Here is a 12776-nt window from a genome sequence, read left to right as displayed (position 1 = left end):
TTACACAAAATACTAATACTAATATATATTTATTTTCACACCAATAGAATATTTGTAGTAGTATTTGTAAAATTTTAAAAGTATTTAATTGCAATCGAATAACTTTCTTATGTTTATTATCGCACTACACAATTACTTTTAGAAAAATTTTCTAATATAGTATTAGTTTTAGATGAACATATTAATAATAAATTTTTATTTCTTTGCATCTTAGCTATGAAAATTAAATGGGATTTTTTTTATTTTATTCCTGAAATTTATTTAATTGCATTTGCTTTAAATCCTAAATTTAAATTAGAAGTTTTACAAGAAATGTTAATTTTATATTATGACACTTTAATTTTAATTAAAGATTCTTCTTCTCTTGATCCAGTTAATATTATATATAATGTTAAAATTTATTTATATGATATTTATAATCAATATTATGTAATATATGGAACACAAATTAATGTTTCTGAAATACAACAAACTACTAGTATTAATTTAAAACTTACAAAAGCATAACTTTTATCAAAAGAATGGACAAAACGTCCACAAGGATCCTCAAGTTCTACATAGGAACTTGAAATTGTTTTATAACTTCTTTTGATTTTAATGAAGCAGATAACGAAAATTTTGATATCTTAAAGTAGTGGTCACAGAAGGCTCAAAGCTTTCTCGTCCTCTCCGTGATCGTCAAAAAATTTTTAACTTGTCTAGTGTCAACTGTTGTTGTAGAGCAGACGGTCAGTGTCGATGGTAACATATTAGATGAACGACGATCAACTTTGTCTCTCGACTCATTGGAAGCCCAAGTATTACTGGACGATTGGACCAGCGCGGAGAAAAGAATCCAAGGAATCACAACTTTCAGATGACGAAGTTGAAGATTTTGATACTGAATGAACAAATATAATAGGAACGGGAAATAGAAGTGAGTGACAATATAAAGGATAAAAATGTAAAGAACTACATAGACTTTGATTCCCCTATACCCTAAGCGGTTACGTAGGTAACTTAAATAAGTGCAAGCGCTTTTTTAATATACGTAGCAGCCAGCCCAGATGTCCAACATCTTTTGATTACACCCCCTTCATTTGGAGGAAAAATTCCTATAAATATACCGTAGCTGAAGTTTGATCTGCGAGGGCCTAGGTGACAACCTAGATGTCCTACCGTGGTACCATGGCCCTGGGGACAAACAACACTTTCAAATTTTAACTTAGGTGGCGTTTGGTTTAGATGTTTGAGAATGAGAGAATGAATTCATTCCTAAACCTTGTGTTTGGTTGATGGAAATGGAAACAAGATTTTGAAATGAAACCCAAAAATTTGGGTATGGATGAAACACACTCCCTCCCTTGTTTTGATAGAATGGGAATAAGAATTAAGTTTTGGACGAAAATATCCTTAGTATATTTGTTCAATTTTTTTTTCATTTACTCTCTCTCCTTGTTCTCTCTCAAGATACTTTCTCTCTCCTCATTCTATCATCACATTTTTTCTCTCAAAATACTTTCTCTTTCCTCATTCTCTTTCATCACACATTCTCTACCATTTTCTCTCTCATCATACATTCTCTCATTATTTTCTCTCTCTTCATTTTTCTACTCATTTTTTCCTCATATTTTCTCTTTTACCATACTCTCTCTCCATATTTTATCTCATTACACTTTCTCGCTTTTCATTCTTTTCCATCGCACTCTCTCTATTTATTCTCTCTCATCACACATTCTCTATCATTTTTTCTCTGTATTCTCTCTCATCACATACTCTCTCTCACATCATTTTCTCTCTCTTCATTTCATTTTCTCTCTCTTCATTTTTATCAAACGTTCTTTCTCATCATTCTTTTTCTCCTCAATCTCTCTTACCATTCTCTCCACATTTTCTCTCATCATACTTTCTCTCTCTTCATTCTCTTCCGTCACACTCTCTCTCCTCATTTTCTCTCATCACACTTTTCCTCTCTTCATTTTTTTCCCATCACACGTTCTCTCTCATCACATTTTCTCACCATAGTTTCTCCTCAATTTCTCATTTTCTCCCTTCATTTTTTCGCATCACTCTTTTTCTCTCTCAACACTCCTCTCTCATCATACTTTTTCTTCTCAATCTCTCGTATCACACTCTCTCTCCTCATTTTCTCTTATTACACTTTCTCTCATTTCATTTTTTTCTCATCACACTTTATCTCTCATCACACTTTCATCTAATTTTTTCTCTTATTTTCCTCTAAGGATAAAAAGAGAAATTTAGGTTCATTCTGATTGAAAATATTCAATTAACCAAACAATATTTTTAAGAATGATACCCAAACTCATACCCATTCCACAATACTATGATACTCATTCTCATTCCGATTTCTAGGAGAGAATCAAACGCCACCTTAGAGTTGAAATTCAATTTACAATCCTATTTGTTATTTAAGAAATAATTATGGATTAAAAAAGACCTGATATTTTTACATATCAAACCTAATATAGACCTAATATTTTACCATATCAAGCTCAATATGAATATCAAGACCAACTTAACCCTAATATTATCTCATATCATTCCCACCATGAACCTAACATTTTTTCATACTAAGCCCACACTAGACATGATACTTTCTCATATCAAAGTCACGTTTTAGTTGAAATTTATAATAAAATTTAGATTAATTTTGAAGAAATGTAAATCAACAATAGACAACACCATGGAAGTTCAAAAAGCCATAAGAATTGATTTAAGTAAAATCCGACCTCTATTTTTATTAATGAATTTTAATTAAAATCCACAATTGAACCTAAATTTTTTGAATATCAATAAATTTTAAATTAATAGGAACAATTGAATAACCTTCCTTTTAATTAAAAAATAAAATCCTAGTATTACTTATTATAGACCAATTTATAACAAATACTATACATACATAATGAAATCATATCTCTCTTTTTTACCAAATATAATATAACAACAACCAAACCTTTTCCCACTAGGTGGGGTCGGCTGTATGAATCCTTTTACGTCATTGAGCTCTATCTCCTATTATATCATCTATATTTAAATAAATTTTATCTTGTTTTATTATTGCTAACCAAGTATTTTTTGGTCTTCCTCTTCCTCGTTTGATATGCATGTTTATCATAGTTTCATATCGCCTAACTGGAGCATTTATTGGTTGTCTAAGTACATACCCGTACCATCTTAAACGTGTCTCTCGGAGTTTGTCCTCAATAGATGCAACTCCGACTTTCTCTCTAATGCTCTCATTCCTTATTTTGTCCATCTTCGTATGTCCACACATCCACCTTAACATCCTCATCTCTGCAACTCTCATCTTATGCTCATGTGCTCAAGTCATAGCCCAACATTCAGCTCCATATAACATAGCAGGTCTAACAGCGGTTTTATAAAACTTACCTTTAAGTTTAAGAGGTACTTTACGATCACATAAAACACCCGACGCTCCCCTCCATTTCACCCATCCTGTTTGTATTCTATGTAACACGTCTCTCTCAATCCCTCCATCATTTTGTAAAAATGATCCTAAATATTTAAATCTCTCGGTTCCGGACAACTCGTCCTCTCCTATCTTAACAATTATTTCATTACTTCTAATATTACTAAATTTAAATTCCATATATTCTGTCTTTAATCTACTAAGCTTAAAACCTTTTCATTCTAGTGTTTCCCTCCAAGATTCTAGCTTAGCATTTACTCCTTCACGTGTCTCATCTACCAAAATAATATTATCTGCAAACAACATGCACCACGGTACTGTGTCTTGAATGTGCGCAGTGAGTGTTGGAGCAATCTAGGTGCCCTAAGTTTTGATGTTTGGGCAAAGGTTTAAGTTAGGTTTATTGTTGTACTTGATATGCATTATGAGTGTGAAGGATACAGGTACAACAAGGAAAGTCCAAGTGTGATCTTGGCAAAGGAGGAAAGTCCAAGGATGAGTCTTAGCGGTGTAAGTCCAAGTATGTAGTCTTGGCAACGTAAGTCCAAGTGTGACTTGGCAATGGATGAAGTCCCGGAGGTGAGGAGCCTCTTGGCAAAGGAAGACCCGACAATAATGATAAGACCGATGGAAGTTCCAGAAGGCAAGACGTGAAGGATGGGGAGACATCCGAGGGGCGCAAGGCTGGTGAAGGAGGCTAGAAGGCTAGGTCTAGGTTGGTCGGGCGAGAACGAGTGCTGAGTGAATGTACTCGAGGTAAAATCCTAGAATTAGGGTTTACTGTATCAGTACTGTAGCGTTACTGTAGCAGTCGACTGGTGCACTGTAGAGAGCCGTTGGGCTGACACCAGTCGACTGGTGCAAGGACCAGTCGACTGGTAACGGGCAAATCAGCTTACTGATTTGTTCCAAGCTCTATAAGAAGGAGCTTGGGATGGCCGGCCAAGGTGACGAAATTAGACTTGGTTAAAGCCTAATTAGTAGTCACTAAACATGCTCAATGTTCTCTTGTGTCCAAGTGTTCTTGGTTGGTGTTGTGGTGAGGTTTCTCCACCCACAAGGAGTTGCTTGAGTAGCCGGAGTTTGCCGGGGGCTAATCCACCGAAGGATCGGGATCGTCCACCTTACGGACAGCCGTGGAGTAGGAGCAAGTTATCTCCAAACCACGTTACATTGACGTGCATTGGTTTGCATTTCCTTTCTTTGTCTTTAGCTTTCATATTCGTATTTAGTTTCATATTATTCCGCTGTGCAACTAACGAATACGTAGGAAGCCATCGATTTGGGTGAAACGCTATTCACCCCCCCTCTAGCGGGCACATCGGTCCCAACAAGTGGTATCAGAGCGAGGTCACTCTTCTACGGACTGACCGCCAAGAGAGCAAGAAGCTAGAGGAAGAAGAAGATGGAGTTCGAAGGACCGCTCGGATGGGATATCCGAATTCCACCTCCGTATGACAAAGAAGACTTCCATTATTGGAGGAAGCGGTTAGAGACATGGTTCCAAATGGATTGGAACCAATGGGTTATCTTGAGTGACCCATTTGAAGCTCCTACGAACAAAAAGGGGAAGCCCCTCCGACCTCGACATTGGACCAAGGAACAAAGGGAGCAAGCGGAGGCGGATAAGGAGGTAACAAAATTTTTGTTAAATCTATTACCTTCTAATATCATTGTGAGTGTAGGTGAATGCACAAGTGCATGTGGTCTTTGGAAAAAGATCATTGCCTATCATGAAGACCCGTCACAATTCCAAGGAGTGGAAGAGCCCAAGGAGAAGGGTTCATTGGTTCAAGAAGAGAAGGACCAATTGAATGTTGACACGATCTCAACATCCGAGGAGGAGAAGGAAGATGAGGAGGTATCATCCACATCATCAAGGGAGGAAGAAGTGGAACCGTCCACATCTTCAAGTGAAGAGGAAGAAGAGCAATCCAAGGAAGAGGAGATCTTGGAAGCTCAACCCTCCACCTCAACTACCAAGAAGAGCACAAAGGACCACATCAAATGCTTTGAGTGTGGTAAGATGGGGCACTATAAGAGTAGGTGTCCTTCGCTCAAGAAGGTAAAGGAGGTAAACTCTAAACTCACTAAAGTTAATTTAGAAACTAATGTGAGTTGTAGGAAGAAGAAGAAGAAGGAGAAGAAGCACATTAGGTACTTTACATGTAGTGAGTGGGGTCACTACCACACAAAGTGCCCAAGGAGAGGAGAGCTCAAAAAATTGGCGCACTTGAAGAAGTGGGAGAAGAAGAGAGATTCAAGGGTAAGGGAGGTAAACCCTAATTTGAATGCTAGTTCAAATTTAAATCGTTATAATGCTATTTATCATGAAAATAGAATGCATGATAAACCTAAGGACAAATATATACCTCCTCATGCTAGATCTACCATACCTAAGGTTAGGAAGGTAGATAACTACTTAGGCAACAATTCTAAGGACTTTAGATATAAGCCTAAGGCTAGAAATGCTCATAGGAATCAACAAAAATCCAAATCTTTGGATTTAGTAAGGGAAAACCAAGTCTTAAGGTCAAGACTTGATAACTTAGAGAGAACCTTAGCAAGAATGGAAAACTTACTTAAGGGGTAAAGTGAGCACAACCTTGGAAAAGCTAGACAAGAGTCATCCAATGACTATAGAGGTTTGGGATACAAACCCAAAGCCAAGAAGGATATGACTTCCTTTCATAGGGTTCCATATAGCTATAGAACCAAACATAGGACTAGTGGTCAACCTAAAAGTACAAGGGAAGTTGTCCCTAAGAGTACTTTTGCAAAGACCAATGTGATTAAGACTTCTAATAAGTCTAATAAAGTCACAAAGAAGGTTACAAGGGAAGTTATTCCTAGAAGTGACCTAGTAGAAGTGACCAAGGCTTCTAAGAAGCCTAAAAAGGTCCTTAGGAAGATATCTAGGGAAGTCATCCCTAGTGAATACCTAGAGCATCCAAGGAGCACCAATAGGTTTTGGGTTCCTAGGAGCATATTCTTTAGACCCTAGATGGGTTTAGAGAGTGTCAACTCAAATTGGAAGGGTAGTTAACCTAACCTTATTAAAGTTGACACTTGAGAGTATTTTCAAGGTTATTGTTAACCTTTGAAAATGAAAAGGATGATAAGTGTTACTCTTTGAAAGAGTAAAATGTGTCAAAGTTTGAGGAGTTAAATCTAATTTAAATTGACACACTTGAGAGAAGAAAAAGTAATGCCAAATTTGGAATTCGATATTTTATTATGGAATTAAGGGAAATGTAAACCTTAATCCAAATTATCACTCTTGAAGAGAGTAACATGTGCCAAATCTTAAGGAATTATCTTTGAATTAAATTGACACAATTTGGAGAATCATAAGAAATATCAAGTTGGGATTTTGGTATCTTCTTAGTGATTTAAGAAAAATCTAGGTCCTAATGTAAAATGTTTACTCTTTGGAAGAGTAAAATGTGTCAAACGTTGAGGATTTGAACTTAATTTAATGCCAAGTTGGGGTTTTGGCATTTTCATGAGAAATCATGGGCAATCTAGGGTTAAATTTTGAGTTAGCTAGGTTTAAGGACACTTAGATAGGTAATCTAGGTATCTTATGTATATTAATTTGTCATGTTTTGTTTGCCCATCATATGTCATGACATCATATCTATTTTTTCATTCATCTTTATTATGAAAAACATAAAAATATCATGTCATGTCATACATACATCATGTAGTTATAGCATGTTTTTCTTTTAAAAATTACTTATTTTGATGTATGCCATAAAACATCATGCATTATTTTAATTTCCTTGTAATTAAGGACAAAAGGCATTTATTAAGAATGGTAAATATCCCAATAAGTGGGATTATAACTAATGACATTCTTGGTGGATGATCACAAGTTTCATAATGCCTAGATAGATATGCATGATCCCTTAGTTTAGGGCAAGACCAAATATACATCTCACAAAGAACTATAAGGTGACTTGTATATGTTTTAATATATGTTAAGATGGTGAACTAAACTCAAGATGTTGATCTAGTGCATCTTGTTGAGTTTTAGGTTCATCAAAACACATAATTATGTGTCTTCCAATCATTGGGAAAGCTAATGTACAAGTCATGTGCATTGAGCCCAAAGAACGTGGTTGGATATTGGTTTTGAAAAAAATTTCAAAATACTTTTGAAAAACCTTGGTGAAGACTATCTTTTGATAGTAATCATCATTGGAAAGTTAGATACAAATTAGGAGAAAACATTGAAGTTTTCAAGAGTTTTCAAATTTGTGTCAATCTTTGAAAATAGGAAGTATTTTCATAGAAAACTATATTTCCCTCATAAAGTATACCCTAAATAATGTTTACATGAGTTTTCATGATGAAAACAAGTATGGATTGGTTAAGAAAAACCAAAGTGAAGTTTCGGTTGAGGTTTAGTTTCATTATTGAATTTTGAACCTCAAAACTTTGAGTTTTGGTTTTCCTAATTATTTAGGAACCCCAAGCCATTGTTGGTGCAATGATGGAAGTTTGACCATATTTTTAGGGGGAGTTACACTTTGGAAACATAAAAATCTTTTCCAAGACCAAAAGGAGGTCAAGTGTTAAGGTAGCACATGACATTGGTATGAGAGGTGTTACCAAGGACAAGGGAGAGTCATCCAAGGCCAATAAGAAGGAATATGCTAGGGTAGCATATAATTATAGCAAGGATGAGGTGTCCAAGATTAAGGACAAGAAGAAATTAATCAAAGACAAGGTGTCTAAGGTTAAGAAGGTGAGTTTAGTATGCCAAGTGTCACCCGAGGTGCATCGAAGTGACCTAGCCATAGTGGATGAGTCACCAAGAGAGGTGACTAAGGTTAAGATTCCTAAGGATAGGAAGAGCTTTTGGGACCCATGATAGATGGATTATCAAATGTGCCAAGTGGTTAAGAGACAGACTTAAGTCTCTAACCTAGTGGGTTGGCACAATTGGGATGTGTTTCATGCATGAAAATATGACATTGGGGGTCATATTGCATAAAAATTAGTTTTTGATGTATAGATGTCATATAAACCCATGCTAGGAAAGTATTGTGATTTAGTATGGGCAGATACATCAAGAGGAAGCCAAAACTAGGACTTTAGGTCAATGTTCAATTGAACTATTTAGCTAGTTTTGAATTTTGTGTCAATCTTGAGATCTGTGATAAATATATTTATATATATATTTTTCTCAAGTAGACAAGGGTACAATAGACCTCTCCACAAAATTTTGGGATTTTTGGAGGTCTAGAGAATTTCTTGTGCATTTCTGAAGTTGGCCTGAAAAGGCTAATTTTTGCAGAAATAGAGTGTCAGTCGACTGATGTAGATACCAGTCGACTGGTAATAATATTTTTAAGCACAGAATGTTTCTGTAAGCTCATTTTGTCGATACCAGTCGACTGGTGCCGATACCAGTCGACTGGTAACAGTAGATTTCGACCACAGAATGCTTCTGTAAGGTTCTGTCGAATGGGACAGTCGACTGGTACCTAGTTCAGTCGACTGATACCAGCCTAAAAGTGTTTTTCAGTGTTGTTCTTGACCGTGTCAACTCGTTTAAATGTATGAGATCCATGGGGGATAAATACATAAGTTTAGGGTCAATTTGGATGACATGTTTTCAACAATTGGGATATTGTTGGAGCTCTTTTTGATGTATGGCAAAGGGGGAGAAGTCTAGGTTTAAGTGGGAAACCTATACACCTTTGCAAGAAATCCTAACTCGAGGGAGAGCTTAGGTGAAGGGGGAGCCTAGGGATTTAGGTTCCATTATTTATGCATGAGTTGATTTGCATATTTATTTTCCCTAACTTAAACAGGTTGCCAAACATCAAAAAGGGGGAGATTGTTGGAGCAATCTAGGTGCCCTAAGTTTTGATGTTTGGGAAAAGGTTTAAGTTAGGTTTATTGTTGTACTTGATATGCATTGTGAGTGTGCAGGATACAGGTACAACAAGGAAAGTCCAAGTGTGATCTTGGCAAAGGAGGAAAGTCCAAGAATGAGTCTTGGCGTTGTAAGTCCAAGTATGTAGTCTTGGCAACGTAAGTCCAAGTGTGACTTGGCAATGGATGAAGTCCCGGAGGTGAGGAGCCTCTTGGCAAAGGAAGACCCGACAATAATGATAAGACCGATGGAAGTTCCAGAAGGCAAGACGTGAAGGATGGAGAGACATCCGAGGGGCGCAAGGCTGATGAAGGAGGCTAGAAGGCTAGGTCTAGGTTGGTCGGGCGAGAACGAGTGCTGAGTGAATGTACTCGAGGTAAAATCCTAGAATTAGGGTTTACTGTAGCAGTACTGTAGCGTTACTGTAGCAGTCGACTGGTGCACTGTAGAGAGCCGTTGGGCTGACACCAGTCGACTGGTGCAAGGACCAGTCGACTGGTAACGGGCAAATCAGCTTACTGATTTGTTCCAAGCTCTATAAGAAGGAGCTTGGGATGGCCGGCCAAGGTGACGAAATTAGACTTGGTTAAAGCCTAATTAGTAGTCACTAAACGTGCTCAAGGTTCTCTTGTGTCCAAGTGTTCTTGGTTGGTGTTGTTGTGAGGTTTCTCCACCCACAAGGAGTTGCTTGAGTAGCCAGAGTTTGCCGGGGGCTAATCCACCGAAGGATCGGGATCGTCCACCTTACGGACAGCCGTGGAGTAGGAGCAAGTTATCTCCGAACCACGTTACATTGACGTGCATTGGTTTGCATTTCCTTTCTTTGTCTTTAGCTTTCATATTCGTATTTAGTTTCGTATTATTCCGCTGTGCAACTAACGAATACGTAGGAAGCCATCGATTTGGGTGAGACGCTATTCACCCCCCCCTCTAGCGGGCACATCGATCCCAACAGTGAGTTCGTCCATAATTAGTGTAAAAGGATAGGGACTTAGGGTTGATCCTTGATGTAACCCTATCTTTATTGGAAATATTTCAGTTACTCCGCTTGAAGTCTTTACTCTAGTCGTTACATCCTTATACATATCGTTAATTAGTTCAATATATGTTACGCTAACACCTCTCTTTTCTAAAACTCTCCATATAATTTCTCTTAGACTCTATCATAAGCTTTTTCTAAGTCAATGAATACCATGTGTAGATCTTGTTTTTACTTCCGATATTTTTCAATTAATTGTCTAAGAAGATGTATAGCTTCTATTGTCGACCTTCCAAGCATGAACCCAAATTGATTTTCTGTCACTATGGTCTCCTTCCTTAATCTTTTTTCTATTATTTTTTCCCAAAGTTTCATAGTATGACTCATTAGTTTAATACCCCTATAGTTTGCACAATTTTGCATATCTCCCTTGTTCTTATATAAGGAAACTAAAGTACTTATCCTCCATTGATCAGACATTCTTTTCGTTTTCAATATCATGTTAAATAATTTTGTAAGTCATTCAATACCTTGTTTCCCTAAGTACTTCCATACCTCTATCGAAATATCATCTGGTCCAACGACTTTTCCATTGTACTTCTCATTTAAAGTTTGTTTTACTTCTGAAATTTGAATTCTACGATAAAAATTAAAATTTCTATGCTCATTTGACCTAATTAAATTACCTAAGTTAAGTTGGTCACCTAAACCTTCATTAAAAAGTTGATGAAAATATCTCTTCCACCGTTCTTTTATTTCTTCATCATTTACTAATACCTATTGATATGGCGGTTAGAACACGGGACCCCATAGTGAGGGGTCAACGCCACGTGGAAGTCAAAGGGCCAGGTGGTCCATCGGGGAAGGATGAGCCGACCGGACTCATGAGAAAAGGGCAGACCGACCGGCCGACCAGAGAAGGATGAGTCGGCCGCCCGACCAACCGACCGATGAACATCCGATAATAAAAAGACGCCCTGACAGGGATCGGGGTTCCGACGCTCGATTGAACAGTAACGAAGGACCGAGCGGACGTCATGATCGTCCAAAGGCAATGTAACATACTGCTAGTAGTCCCTACACAACATCTTACCGAAGATCTTCCCAGCATGCCGATGGAGAGAGAAGGTCGGGCGTGAAGTAAGTGTCGTCCGGCCAGGCGTAAGAAGAATGTCGGCCGGACGGACGCCCCGTCCCGCCGGCCGGACGGACGCCCCGTCCCGCCGGCCGGACGGACGCCCCGGCCTGTGGTCGGTAGAGGAGGACGAGAACATCTTATGACAGCTGTCAAGTCCTATGGCTAGGCCATACTCCAAGTCTGACAACGAGGTGTTCTGTTGTCCCATCGAAGACGTACTTAGACTGTAGCAGTATGGCGTCAGGTAAGCTTTCTGACAGACACATACCGAGGTATGGGCTACGGACACGTATGCGCCTCGGTGGACGTGTAGGATCTCTTTCACCGCTCTATATAAAGAGCCTTATACTTCGCCGGAGGTACGTGTGGGACACCTTGGGAGCCACTTTTTTCATTACTTGCTTGCCTGACTTAAGCGTTGGAGGGTCGCCGCCGGGAACCCCTTCCCGGCCCGACTTCTGTGCAGGTTCGCCGGAGGTTCGTGTAACCAGTCGAAGATCCACGTCAGCAGCCGGGGAGCGCCATGTGCCCAGCGTCCGTTGATTCAGCGTTCGGACAGGATCAAATTGGCGCCGTCTGTGGGAACGCTCCTGCATCCGAACGGAAACAATGGACGAGGCTGGACGACAACACACGGTGACGCTTTCCACGGAGGAACTCGACGCTCTGATTGAGTTGAGGGCCGCCAAGCTTGTGGAGCAAAAACAGAAAGCAACAGCCGAGCGGCCGGAGCAGCAAGCAACGTCAGCGTCTGGTGGTCGAGCGGAAGCACCACCTGCCACCGTTGCATTTCATCGGGCCCTATTCCGCACCCCCGAAGCCGCACCCACTCATAGAGATCGGGGATCTTCTTCGGATGAAGTGCCGAGACGAGATGACAGAAAAAGCCCCTCGAGCGGACTCATCGCCCGAGCGGATTAATCGCCAATTTTCAGAGGCTATTCTACGAGATCCTCTGCCCAAGCACTACGTGCCTCCGACGATCGGCGAATACAATGGAACCACCGATCCGGATGATCATTTGGGCAAGTTTGATAACACGGCAACCCTGAATCAATACACAGATGGGGTGAAGTGTCGGGTTTTCCTCACCACCCTATCTGGATCGGCTCAACGTTGGTTTCGGAGGTTGCCGGACGGATCCATCACAAGCTTCAAGGACTTCCGGACGGCCTTCCTCCACCACTTCGCAAGCAGTCGGCGCTATCAAAAAACCAGCGTTAGTCTGTTCGCCATCAAACAAGAAGCCCGTGAATCGCTCCGAGCTTACATCCAGCGGTTCAACAAAGTGGCCATGGATATTCCAACGGCCAGCTCGGAGACCATGATGAATGCCTTC

Source organism: Zingiber officinale, chromosome 8A (genome assembly GCF_018446385.1).
Source record: "Zingiber officinale cultivar Zhangliang chromosome 8A, Zo_v1.1, whole genome shotgun sequence".
In the NCBI taxonomy this organism is placed as follows: domain Eukaryota; kingdom Viridiplantae; phylum Streptophyta; class Magnoliopsida; order Zingiberales; family Zingiberaceae; genus Zingiber; species Zingiber officinale.
The sequence above is the reverse complement of the archived record's forward strand: the minus strand, read 5'-3'. Positions refer to the sequence as shown.